Source organism: Macaca thibetana, chromosome 6, assembly GCF_024542745.1.
Source record: "Macaca thibetana thibetana isolate TM-01 chromosome 6, ASM2454274v1, whole genome shotgun sequence".
Classification (NCBI taxonomy): domain Eukaryota; kingdom Metazoa; phylum Chordata; class Mammalia; order Primates; family Cercopithecidae; genus Macaca; species Macaca thibetana.
The window spans coordinates 159,419,364-159,433,003 of NC_065583.1; the positions used below are offsets into that span (position 1 = coordinate 159,419,364).

Below are 13,640 nucleotides of genomic sequence, written 5' to 3' on the forward strand. Positions count from 1 at the left end.
TAAATCACGCTTCTAGACACCTGCCTGGACAGCAGCCCGAGAGAAACTGGCGGGAGCTGCCCTTGCATTGAGTAGGCTGGTTTATCTGTAAGGGCGTGCACAGAGCTACAAGGTTGGAAGGAAAGGGTTATTGTGGCTAGTTCAAGGATTCTTACTCTCCCTCTGGCGAACCAGCCAGACAAATTCTAAGTGCTGATTGTAGTCAGCTCTAAATAGAGCAGCAACCACACCCATTCATATCTCCAAGATATTCAGATTCCCACTCAGCAAGAACTAATAATATTTTTACAGGGTAGAGATCCACTGGCCAACGAGCGACAGCTTTTAAACTACTCTGCCGTCGCTTATTCCCCAGAAAAGCCATATTAGGAAAAAATAAACAGAACGAGATCTTTCAGGGACTCTAATTTTTCTTGTTGATAAAATGAAGTTGTCTTTCCTAAATCCAAGCTGGCACAGGTGTGTGTATCACCAGTCCTGAAAGCTCGGCCGTCCTAGATTGGCTGCCCCAAAATGACCTGAATCCATCTTATTTTCCTCACACTATTGATTCTCAAGAAAAAGGCTTGGGGTGGGGATAGGATACCCACGCCCATCAGTCAAGATGATTTGCGAGACATGTTCAATTTAAAGTTATCCACCCCAGATAGGTGTGGTCTGCCCTTCCAACTGAGTGTTGCGGAACAGAAAAGAAATTAGAACTACTAGGTTTAGGGCTGGCTATGGTGGCTCACACCTGTAATCCTAGTACTTTGGAAGGCTGAGGCGGAAGGACTGCTTGAGCCCAGGGGTTCAAGACCAGCCTGAGCAACGTAGTGAGACTGCATCTCTCTCTATATATATTTAAAAATTAATTAAATTTAAAAAATTATGTAAAAAGAACTATAGTGTCTGTGTCGACGAAAAGAGTCGAACTGTGTAAAATATTTGAAGAGATTTATTCTGAGCCAAATATGAGTGATCCGGCCTGTGACACAGCCCTCAGGAGGTCCTAAGAACATACGCCCAAGGTGGCAGGTGGCCAGGGTGCAGTTTGGTTTTAGCATTTTAGGGAGGCATGAGACATCAATCAAACGCATTTAAGAAATACATGAAATACATTGGTTTGGCCCAGAAAGGCGGAACAACTCAAAGTGAGGGCTTCCAGGCTTCTGGTGAATTTAAACATTTTCTGGTTGACAATTGGTTGAGTTTGTCCAGTCCTGGGATAGACAGAAAGGGAATGTTCAGGTTAAGATAAAGATTGTGGAGACCAAAGTTATACTGAAGTCTTATAGAGACTGCCCTTAGAGATAATGGGTGACAAATGTTTCCTATTCAGATCTGAATTAATCTCTTTAGGATTGGTAGGGCCTGGAGGAAAAAGATCTAACTATGTTAATAGAGATTCTTTACAGACGCAAATTCCCCCCCCGGCCCCCCCCCCCCCGCCCCACTCGCAAAGAACAGCTTTGTAGGGCCATTTCAAAATATGGCAAAGAAAAATGTTTTGGGGTAAAATATTTTTATTTTCTTCTTTGTCTTGTAATGTTATGCCAGAGTCAGGTGGGAAAGTAAATCATGATCTATAGGGTCAAATAAAACGCATCTGATGAGAATTTATGATTCGTAGGGAATGACTCCGCAGACCCCTTAGATAGGAATTTGGGCAAGAAAAAAAAAAAGCAGAGTTTAGTCTTCAGTCTCCAGTCTTGGCCAAAAAGCATTCCATAGCATGCATATACAGGCCGAACAGCAACAGGTCCCACAGCTAGGAAGGCTCATTCCTAGAGTAGTCAGGTTGGCGGTAATAGTTTTAAATATTAGCGATTTGGATCATGGGGGTCATGGGGGAGAGGACATGGTCTGACCTGATGTAATGCCAATTGTTTAAGGGGTGAGATGGAGTCAGGCCTACGGTTTAGTCTAAAAAAAAAAAAAAAACTGGCATCAGATCCATTTTGTGAGCTATCATGATCTGGGTCTTCAATTGTGCCTTTTTCCTCTTGCTATATCTGGCATAACATTTACAGGACCTATATAATGCTAATACAGTGACAAATACCATAAAGATAGAGAAGATTAGGCATCCAGTAAGATTATAAGTAGAGTCAGAAAGCAGTAAACAACCTAACCAGCTCAAAAAAATCACTGCATGCATCATCATATTCTTTAATTAGACTCACAATGTGTTTACCCTCCTTATAAAGGGGCATTTGAACTTGGTGATTTTTTTTTTTTTTTTTTTTTTTTTTTTTTGAGACGGAGTCTCCCTCTGTCACCAGGCTGGAGTGCAGTGGCATAGTCTCGGCTCACTGCAACCTCCATCTCCCGGGTTCAGGAGATTCCCCTGCCTCAGCCTCCCAAGTAGCTGGGACTACAGGTGCCTGCCACCACGCCCAGCTAATTTTTGTATTTTTAGTAGAGACGAGGTTTCACCATGTTGGCCAGGATGATCTCGATCTCTTGACCTCATGATCCGCCTGTCTCGGCCTCCTAAAGTGTTGAGATTACAGGCATGAGCCACCATGCCTGGTCAGATGAGTGGTTTTCTAGGGCTGGGAAGATTGAGGGGATATGGAGCGGAGAGTAATTGCTAATGGTTGTGGGATTATTTTGGAGGATGTAAATTCTATTGTGATGGTTACCTGCTATAGGTGATTGTTACCTACTAATAGTAAAAACTATTGATTTGTACAATTTAAGTGGGTGAATTATAGGACATATGAATTATATCTCAATGAAGTTGTAACATAAAATATATAAACTCATCTGAACCCTCAAAAAATATCGAGCAAGGCAAAAGCTTTAATATAAGTTTCTAAAGAGATATTTATCTGCTAATTGGTTGCTATTAGGCATGATGGTTCTAAAACTACTAGTTTCCCTGCCTACACCCCTACCTATACCCCTGTCTATACCTCGGCCTCCTAAAGTGCTGGGATTACAGGCGTGAGCCACCATGCCAGGCTGAACTTTATGATAAATCTTACGTGAAGATTGTAGGACCAACATTAACTCAGAATCCATTAATTTGAGTCTCTCTTCCAGCCAATATATCTCCACAGGTATAACATCCTGAGAAGAGTATAAATCCAGTGCAAGGAATGCCTGGTCCTAAATGTCTAAATTGTTATAGACTTGTTAACAGTAGACAAATCTATTTTTCCTACCACCTTCGTATTGCACATATACTGGTATTTGGGAAAGAAAAGGAGATTTTGTCACAGGAGAAGTCATAATTGCACTCCAGCCTGAGCAACAGGAGCGAAACTCTGTCTCAAAAAAAAAAAAAAAAAAAAAAAGTCAAAAGACTTATAGCCAATTAATTGTTCTAGGCCAGATAAGAATGAATGTGGACAGGCATTTGTTACTTCTTAAAATTATTATTTTAAGTTAAAAAGCTGACAACAAAACCAAAAGGAAAAGTTACAAGACGGGCTTACTTTTAACTTCTATGTGTTGAGCTACTGTGAGCCTGGTTTTCGCTACAGACATATAGCAATTAGCTATACAAAACATAAGCATTGTTCTGAAAAATAAAGATAGAGAGATTTATCTTCACAACTCATAATTGGGAGTATTATACCTAGGAGGCTTTGTTATAAGGTTTTTTGTTTGTTTGTTTTGTTTTGTTTAGCTTAGTTTTGTTTTGTTTTGTTGAGACAGAGTCTTGCTCTGTCGCCCAGGTTGGAGTGCAGTGGCATGATCTCAGCTCACTGCAAGCTCCGCCTCCTCGGTTCACGCCATTCTCCTGCCTCAGCCTCCCGAGTAGCTGGGACTACAGGTGCCCGCCACCATGCTCGGCTAATGTTTTGTATTTTCGGTAGAGATGGGGTTTCACCGTGTTAGCCAGGATGGTCTCCATCTCCTGACCTCATGATCCGCCCACCTCAGCCTCCCAAAGTGCTGGGATTATAGGCATGAGCCACCGTGCCTGACTTGTTCCAAGGTATTTTTATCCTGTTGGTAAAAAATTTTCTTTAATTCTATAGTAAGTAGAACATTTTTATGGTTGGGGTGGATGTAAAAGTGACACATAATAGTTTAGAAGGCAGCTAAACTTGTTTTACCAGCTGTTTAGGCATTTTTGTACCCCCTTCTTGATTTGGAGGGTTTGACCTTGACCTAATGTTTTCCCAGAAAGCCAGCCCTTACAATCTTACACACCCACCTCTTTTGCCATAGTCCCTGGGCCTAGAGGAGGCAGCTTGGATCGTTTTGGCAGTAGAGCATCAGCAATGAAACAGATCTGGGGTCAGTGGGATGCCAAATGACGGAGATTCGTATCTCTGGTCTTCAAAATACCATGATTTTGGTTTCCTTGGAAGTAAAACAAGGAGAGAGAAATAACATTTATAGTTTGACAATTACAAGAGTAATTCATATGTCAGAATAGAAAACGGAATCTATTCCATTAGGGCACCAACTAAAAATATGAAGAAAAATTATAATCTAGTTTTGTTTTGTTTTGTTTTTGAGATGGAGTCTTGCTCTGTTCACCAGGCTGCAGTGCAATGGCACCATCTTGCTCACTGCAACCTCCGCCTCCCAAGTTCAAGTGATTCTCCTGCTTCAGCCTCTCAAGTAGCTGGGACTACAGGCACCCGCCACCATGCCTGGCTAATTTTTGTATTTTTAGTAGAGACAAGGTTTCACCACGTTGGCCAGGCTGGTCTCAAACTCCTGAACTCAGGCAATCCGCCCGCCTCGGCTTCTCAAAGTACTAGGATTACAGGCGTGAGCCATCATGCCCAGCCTATAATCTGGCTTTCTAGCCAAGAAATAATGATTTAATCTGCACTCAAAAACTTAGGGCTGAAATCTAGTATTAAGTGTTATGCTTTACCCTTGAAACAATTTTTTTTAGCCACCTTTTTTATTAAAGAGAAAATTATAGCAAGGCCAATTTGTGTGCAAGGTAAGTTTTAGGCTTATTATGCTTGTCTGATTATCTGCATAAAATGCAGCAAGAATTGATTGGCCATATAGACTCCTTTTGAGTTGGTTTCGCTGAAACATTACCTAAAAATAGGCTATTTTAGTTTCAGTCTTGGTAAAATAACCAGTGTCTCCAATAGTTAAAAAAAAAAAAAAAAAACTATTATTGAATTATGCAGACACTACCATATTGTCATAAAATTACAATCTGAATTTTGGAGGACTCAGAAAGGTAAATTTGCTTGCAAAAACATACTTTACCCAAATAACATAAAAGAAAAAGATTTTCTTGACCCTTGTTTAACCAGAGCAGCAGCTTTTAAAACAAGATGTTTGTTTATTTTGGAAATGCCATTTACAAACCAAACAGCTCATGAGCGCTATTAGGCTCTGTAGAATTTAGCAGTTCCTCACAATTAGTCCTAGAAAAGAGGCTCTCTGCTTATTAGGTAGCAAGATTTTGTGTAAACCATTTTTATTTTAGCATGGAACTCTTCTGGGAAACATTATTTCCATTAGCATAGGGGCAGCTTCAGTTAATGTTCCATAGCAAGACAGTAAATGCCCCAAATAGAAATTCTCCAGTTCAGTAGTTGTTATTGAAAAGCACTCAGTTTTTGGCATCAGCCCCGATAAAGAAAAAAAAAAAAAACTCCACATAAAAGGTTAGGCAGCCGAGGAATTGTCCCGACTAGCACTCCAGCTTTATCCTATATTTTGTGAGCTTAACAATTTTACTAGTCCCTATTTAGTGTCTTCAGATAGCATTTCCTAAAAGAGCAGATTTATATATCTTCAGTTTTTATAGTACTGGAAAGGGGAAAAATATCCCCCAGTTAGATATAGCACCCATTTTCATAAGACTTTTAGGTAAAGGGGATTACAACTACCTTATATAAAGCTTGTTTAAACAGCTTACATTTTGTAATTCAATTAAACTGTTTTTGTTTTTTTTTTTTTTTTTTGGAGACAGAGTCTTGCTCTATTGCCTGGGCTGCAGTGCAGTGGCATGATCTCAGCTCACTGCAAATTCTGTCTCCTGGATGGAAGTGATTCTCCTGCCTCGGCCCCCCAAGTAGCTGAGATTACAGGCATGCACCACCATGCCTGGCTAATTTTTTGTATTTTTAGTACAGACGGGATTCCCCATGCTGGCCAGGCTGATCTCGAACTCCTGACCTCGTGATCTGCCCACCTTGGTCTCCCAAAGTGCTGCCATTAGAGGCATAAGCCACCCTGCCTGGCCTAAACTATATATTTTTATGTTCTGGTCTCAGGAACCCTTTTTTACTCCCATACCATTTTACCTTTTCTGGTGAAAAGGGTTTGGGTTCCCAGCAGGGAGTTACATCTGTAAGACCTATGAGGGAGAGCAGATTTGATAAGGCTTCTTAAACAGTCCCGTGATTCTGTGGGAGAGGGAAACTCATGTAAAAGGGGTCCCCTTAACCCTAAATTTACCATATGGCCTGGGTAATAGGCCTATTTGCTGGAAGGGTATGCCAGTTACCATAAAGCTAGTCCAACATGGCATTAACTGCTTTATCTGGGGAGCTTCCCTTGCTATTTTATAAGGAGAGTTGGGCAGTCCCCTTCTCAGAGCAAACAGACCTTATAATGGCATTCTGCGGCCCACTAGGCTGATTGCTTTCTTAAGAATAACCCCCGCCCGGGCGCAGTGGTTCAAGCCTGTAATTCCAGCACTTTGGGAGGCCGAGACGGGCGGATCACGAGGTCAGGAGATCGAGACCATCCTGGCTAACCCGGTGAAAACCCGTCTCTACTAAAAAATACAAAAAAAACTAGCCGGGCGAGGTGGTGGGCGCCTGTAGCCCCAGCTACTCGGGAGGCTGAGGCAGGAGAATGGCGTGAACCCGGGAGGCGGAGCTTGCAGTGAGCTGAGATCCTGCCACTGCACTCCAGCCTGGGCGACAAAGCGAGACTCCGTCTCAACAACAACAACAAAAAAAGAATAACCCCCTGTGCATTTGGAACACATATACTCAGTGATGGTTCAGTAATGAGCTGTGGGTTCTGCATTAATCCAAACAAGCTCTTAAATTCTGTACCTTTTAGGCCAGCATGGTGGCTCATGCCTGTAACCCAGTGCTTTGGGAGACCAAGGCAGGCGGATCACCTGAGGTCAGGAGTTTGAGACCAGCCTGGCCAACATGGAGAAACTCCATCTCTACTAAAAATACAAAATTAGCTGGGCGTGGTGGCACATGAAATCAGTGTGATTTTGTTAAAACATGAATCAGATCAACAGCTACCCATCTCATCTCATGTTCTATGCATGATCTATGATCTGTGCATGATCCATGGTCTGTGAGCTCTGCATGATCTGTTCATGATCTATGTATGATCTATGATCTGTGCATGATCTGTCCATGATTTGTTCATAATCGGTGCCTGATCTATGATCTGTGCATAATCTTTACATGATCTGTGCATGGTCTGCACAGGACCACTCCATCCTTACCCTCCCGTCTTCACCTCATGATCCTCTCTCACTTTCTCCAGATACATTGGACATGCCAAGGTCTCTCCTGCCCTCTCTCCTTTGCCTTCATGGCTCATTCCCTCCCTTCTTTCAGGTCTTCATGCCACTGAGTGGGTCTTTTTACGTGGTACCTCACCCTTCCCCCAGCTCGGTTATCACTTCTAAGGTGCCATAGATTTCCCTGGTCTCTCTCTCTCTCTCTCTATCTATCTTTCTCGTTTTTCTTGGAGATAGAGTCTTGCTTGTCGCCCAGGCTGGAGTGCAGTGGCACAATCTCAGCTCACTGCAACTTCCATCTCCCATCCCAGGCCCAAGTGATCCTTCCATCTCAGCCACCTGAGTAGCTAGGGCTACAGGAAAGCACCACCATGCCCAGCGAGTTTTTGCAATTTTGGTAGAGATGGGGTTTCACCATGTTGTCCAAGCTATCTATATCATTTTCCATCTGTCTCCTTGCACTAGAATGTAAGTTCTTCAAAGACGGAGATCTTTGTTGTGCTCACAACTCAACTGTCTCCTTAGCACCTAGAAGATTGCTCAGCACACAATACATGTTTAATAAATATTTGTTGAATGAATGAGTAATTAAATAAATGGAATACTTTCTCCTACAAACTGTGCCTAGGAAGATAGCCATGTGCAAAGTCTAGAACTCTGATGTTAGAGAAAGGATTTTTTTTTTTTTTTGAGACCCGAGTCTCGCTCTGTCGCCCAGGCTGGAGTGCAGTGGCCAGATCTCAGCTCACTGCAAGCTCCGCCTCCCGGGTTCACGCCATTCTCCTGCCTCAGCCTCCGGAGTAGCTGGGACTACAGGTGCCCGCCACCTCACCCGGCTAGTTTTTTGTATGTTTTTTAGTAGAGACGGGGTTTCACCGTGTTAGCCAGGATGGTTTCGATCTCCTGACCTTGTGATCCGCCCGTCTTGGCCTCTCAAAGTGCTGGGATTACAGACTTGAGCCACCGCGCCCGGCCTTTTTTTTTTTTTTTTGAGACAGAGTGCAATGGCACAATCTCAGCTCACTGCAGGCTCCACTTCCTGGGTTCAAGCAATTCTCCTGCCTCAGCCCCCTGAGTAGCTGGTATTACAGGCATGTGCCACCACACCCATCTAATTTATGTATTTTCAGTAGAGACGGGATTTTTGCCGTGTTGGCCAGGCTGGTCTTGAACACCTGATCTCAGGTGATCCACTTGCCTTCCAAAGTGCTAGGATTATCGGCCTCTGATGTTAAAGAAAGGATTTTACAATCATCAAAATATTCTTTTTTTTTTTTTTTTTTTTTTCTGGAGACAGAGTCTTGCTCTTGTCACCCAGGCTGGAGTGCAGTGGTGCAATCTCGGCTCCCTGCAACCTCTGCTTCCCGGATTCAAGCAATTCTCCTGCCTCAGCCTTCTGAGTAGCTGGGATTACAGGCGCCCACCCCCACGCCCAGCTGATTTTTTATTTGTTTGGTATTTTTAGTAGAGATGGGGTTTTGCCATGTTGACCAGGCTGGTCTTGAACTCCTGACCTCAGGTGATCCACCCACCTTGGCCTCCCAAAGTGCTGGGATTACAGGTGTGAGCCACCTCGCAGGGCCTAATTTTTGTGCTTTTAGTAGAGACGGGGTTTCACCATGTTGGCCAGGCTGGTCTCAAACTTCCAACCTCAAGTGATCCACTGGCCTCAGCCTCCCAAAGTGCTGGGATTACAGGTGTGAGCCACTGTGCTGGCCCCAAATATTCTTAATCACTGAGGCAAGTAGACAAGAGGGCAGAAGTACAGGAAATAATTCAGACCACAGGCCTAGGAGCCGGAAGGGAGATTTCTATTCTTAGTTCTCCGCCATTGGGCTTCCAGAGCCTCAAGTTTCTCCAAAAATGGGGATAATAATACATTTTCTGTGAGAATCGGTAAGTATAAGCAAAGACAGTCTTCAGACGCCAGGCATTAAAATACATAAATATCAAAACCGCATTGGAAAATTATTTGGTCACTTAGCTAAACTAAAGGATAAGATTAGAAAATGAAAAAGGAACTTGGTCTAGGACAAAGCTCACGATGTATTTGGGCCAAAGTGTCATTCTACCATTGTTAGGGGAATTCCCATCCACTGCCAAAGCTTGGACTCTGGCCAGAAAGGGATTGCTTCCAAGACAGTGTTCCCTGAGTGCCTTCCAACCACACCCACTACTACTCCTCAGTGCCTTCTGGACACCCCAAATGCTGTCTTATTCATGCCAATTTTTATATTTTTGAAATATGCTTCTGCAATACAATTTAGAAAGAGGGGAGAACACAGGCTTTAGGGAAGGCAGCTCTCCCTCCAGTCAGTTTCCTCAAGGCTCATAAATTCCCAGCACCTGGCTTCATTCTCAAACAATGAATCCACGATTTTCCTGCTTCCATACAAAGCAGGGAGGACCTAGCGCCTGGCTGTTTGTGAATCTCTTCCTCTCCTGTAAAAGAACAGTTCTGGCCCGACACAGTGGCCCACACCTGTAATCCCAGCACTTTGGGAGGCCAAGGCAAGGAGATCATGAGATCAGGAGTTCAAGACCAGCCTGACCCGACATGGTGAAACCCCATCTCTACTAAACATGGTGAAACCCCATCTCTACAAAAAACTTAGCTGGGCACGGTGGCGGGCGCCTGTAATCCTAGCTACTCAAGAGGCTGAGGCAGGAGAATCACTTGAACCCGGGAGGCAGAGGTTGCAGTGGGCCGAGGTCGTCCCATTGCACTCTAGCCTGGGTGACAGAGTGAGACTCTATCTCAGGAAAAAAAAGAACAGTTCTGGCTGTGTGCAGTGGCTCATGCCTGTAATTCCAGCACTTTGGGAGGCCGAGGTGGATGGATCTCTTGAGGTCAGGAGTTCAAGATCAGCCTGACCAACATGGTGAAACCCCGTCTCTACTAAAAATATAAAAATTAGTGGGGTGTGGTGGCTCATGCCTGTAATCCCAGCTACTTGAGAAGTTGAGGCAGGAATATCTTTTGAACCCAGTGAGCTGAGCTTGTGCCACTGCACTCCAGCCTGGGCAACAGAGGGAGACTCCATCTCAAAAAAAATAAATAAATAAAGAACAGTTCTTCCTGCATATCAGCGCTAGGTATTGCCTCCTCTCCTCTCAGTTTTGCATTTTTCTTCAGTTAGAAGAGATTATCTGCAATATGGAATTTGCACATTCGTATTGTCTTCTCCTGGGAAGTTGCCTAGACACACACCCCAATTTGGAAGTCCTTTTGTAATTTAGCTATGCCGTTTTCCTGGGGTTGAAGTTCAGGGGAGAAGCACAGCCTGGGATTTACTCTCCTCTCTTCACCTTTGCTTCTCCCTTTCAAAGTAGAATCTCATTGAAAGCAAAGTGACCCAGGCAACCAGTTTAGCAAGTTTTTCTTTTTTTTTTATTTTGGGATTCTTGGATGCCGTGTGGGGCTGTTCTAGGTGAGCCGCATCCAGCAGTTTTAATCTTGTGACTCTAGGTGGGAGTTTTGCTGGATAAGCTGAGACTCGGTAACAGGCAGAGTTGTCTGGAGGTTGGCAAAACCTACTGGATGACCCTCGCGTTCTTGAACACATCTACTGTTTGTCTGCCTTTGTTACAGTAGCTTTTCTCTGGCTCTGTATCGGACAAAGGGGCTGGCTGCCAAGGTAAAATGTGACTAAATTCATGTCTTTATAAACAGACCTTGGTGAAAATGAAAATTTGTACTCCTCCCCCTCTGGAGTTTAGCTGAAGGTTCCTACTAAATCATACTGAAGTAAACCCCAATCAGTGCTGACTAATAGAATCCAAACTCTTCAGGAAAATAGTGTCATTTCAAATACACTAAAATTGTCCATTTTTCTAATTTTTTCTTCTCCTCGTTTCACTCATCTACTTCAAAATTATAGACATTATGAAGAAACTTCTTTCAGCTGCATTTTTCTGTTTATTTGGGCAATTGCGGGTCATGACTGATATAAAGTTGACTGTTTAAATACTGCATTTGAAAAAACAAACAACAAAAAAGAGTAAAATAAATATGGCATTTGAAACTTCATTTTAATAACTTGCTCAAGTGAGATAAATTATTCCTTTTAAAATATTATTTCAAGATAGCCACTCCAGCAGCCTGGGCAACATGACAAAACCCGTTCTCTACAAAAATTAGCCGGGAGCGGTGGTGTGCACTTACAGTCCCTTCTACTTGGGAGGCTGAGGTGGGAGAATCACTTGTGCCCAAGAGGGCGAGGCTGCAGTCAGCTGAAATCATGTCACTGCACCCCAGAGTGAGACCCTGTCTCAAAAAAAAAAAAAAAAAAAGGAGGGCCACTCCAAAATATTTTAATATTATCAGTATTATTTTTATCAACATTATTATTATTAATTTTTTTATCTTATTTTATTTTATTTTATTTTATTTTTTGAGAAGGAGTCTTACTCTGTCACCCAGGCTGGAGCACAGTGGCACGATCTTGGCTCACTGCAAGCTCCGCCTCCCGGGTTCACGCCATTCTCCTGCCTCAGCCTCCTGAGTGGCTGGGAATACAGGGGCCCGCCACCACGCCTGGCTAATTTTTTTGTATTTTTAGTAGAGACGGGGTTTCACCATGTTAGCCAGGATGGTCTCCATCTCCTGACCTTGCGATCTGCCCACCTTGGCCTCCCAAAGTGCTGGGATTACAGGCCTGAGCCATCGCTCCTGGCCAGACATTATTTTTTAACATTGTCAGCATTAGTCTGCTATTTTTTTTTTTAATACTCAGCATATATAGAATTGTTTAACGAACTCATGATCTTCATGATTAGGGATAGAATCTTAAAATTCTAGAAGAACCACAAAGTGAAATTCTAGGTCACTGATACAAGGAGCAGAGAAGTGGATATTGAATTTCAGTGGGAGGGTGCCAGGGGTGACTTAGGTCTCTTCCTAGCACAGCATCAGTGATGGAATCGAAAGGATCGTGTTTTTCACAGTGGTGTTCCTTACACTGGGAGACCCCAGAGGTTTCTTTCAGAGTGGGAATCACATGGGAGAAAAACACCGCTTCCTGGTTGACCTCCATCTGCCTGCCGTAAAGCAACCAGTGGCCAAAGAGACTTTTCCAAGCAGCAGCTATTCCCAGGGTGTTGTGTGTCTGCTTCTCTGGATTCCCAGTGTAATCGCCTCCTCCAATTAACCTTGACTCTGGAGAAACTGAAGACTACAGCAGACGCCTATGAAAATTCAAGCTACTACTTCAGATAATCAGGAAAGCCATTCAGAGGGTTTATCTCACAGAAACATAATGCAAACACGGGTGTAGTTCCAAGGATTTTGCATAAACTTCACTAGCTAACATTTCTTTTTTTTTGAAACAGTCTTTCTCTCTCTTTTTTTTTTTTTTTTTTTTGAGACAGAGTCTCGCTCTGTCGCCCAGGCTGGAGTGCAGTGGCCGGATCTCAGCTCACTGCAAGCTCCGCCTCCCAGGTTCACGCCATTCTCCTGCCTCAGCCTCCCAAGTAGCTGGGACTACAGGCGCCCACCACCTCGCCCGGCTAGTTTTTTGTATTTTTTTTTTTTCAGTAGAGACGGGGTTTCACTGTGTTAGCCAGGATGGTCTCGATCTCCTGACCTCGTGATCTGCCCATCTCGGCCTCTCAAAGTGCTGGGATTACAGGCTTGAGCCACCGCACCCGGCCTCAAGGGTCTTTCTCTCTTTGTCACTGAGGCTGGAGTGCAGTGATGCAATCATAACTCACTGCAGTCTCAACCTCCTGAGTTCAAGTGATTCTCCTGTCTCAGCCTCCCAAGTAGCTGGGACTGCAGACATGCACCACCGCACCCAGATATTTTTTCTATGCTTTGTAGAGACGGGGTCTCACTATGTTGCTCAGGCTGGTTTTGAACTCCTGGGCTCAAGCAATCCTCCTGCCTTGGCCTCCCAAAGCACTGGGATTGCAGGTATGATCCACGACACCCAGCTAATAGCTTTGAATATGTAGAAGAATTCCTCAGTAAAGCCTGTTTTTATAAAATTGTAATCTTCTGATAAACACAAAAGAGAAAATATATCTAAGCAGTTCTCAAGGAAACGAAGATAGAACAATTAAGTTAAAATTCCTTTGGGGCCGGGCGCGGTGGCTCAAGCCTGTAATCCCAGCACTTTGGGAGGCCGAGACGGGCAGATCACGAGGTCAGGAGATCGAGACCATCCTGGTTAATACGGTGAAACCCCGTCTCTACTAAAAAAGTACAAAAAACTAGCCG

At 43.7% G+C, this 13,640-nt stretch overlaps 1 protein-coding gene across 40 annotated transcripts in view; it reads right to left on the minus strand.

Moving 5' to 3' along the window:
* Positions 1-13,640, minus strand: part of BASP1 (brain abundant membrane attached signal protein 1) — a 1,209,505-nt gene that overhangs the window by 211,665 nt on the left and 984,200 nt on the right. Inside the window, exon 1 of one of the 40 annotated variants that reach the window (XM_050794721.1) lies at positions 1,422-1,426. The exons of 38 other annotated variants lie outside the window; for them this stretch is intronic. The gene's annotated coding sequence lies outside the window, so the exon portion shown is untranslated. One more of the 40 variants, XM_050794723.1, reaches the window with a different exon arrangement.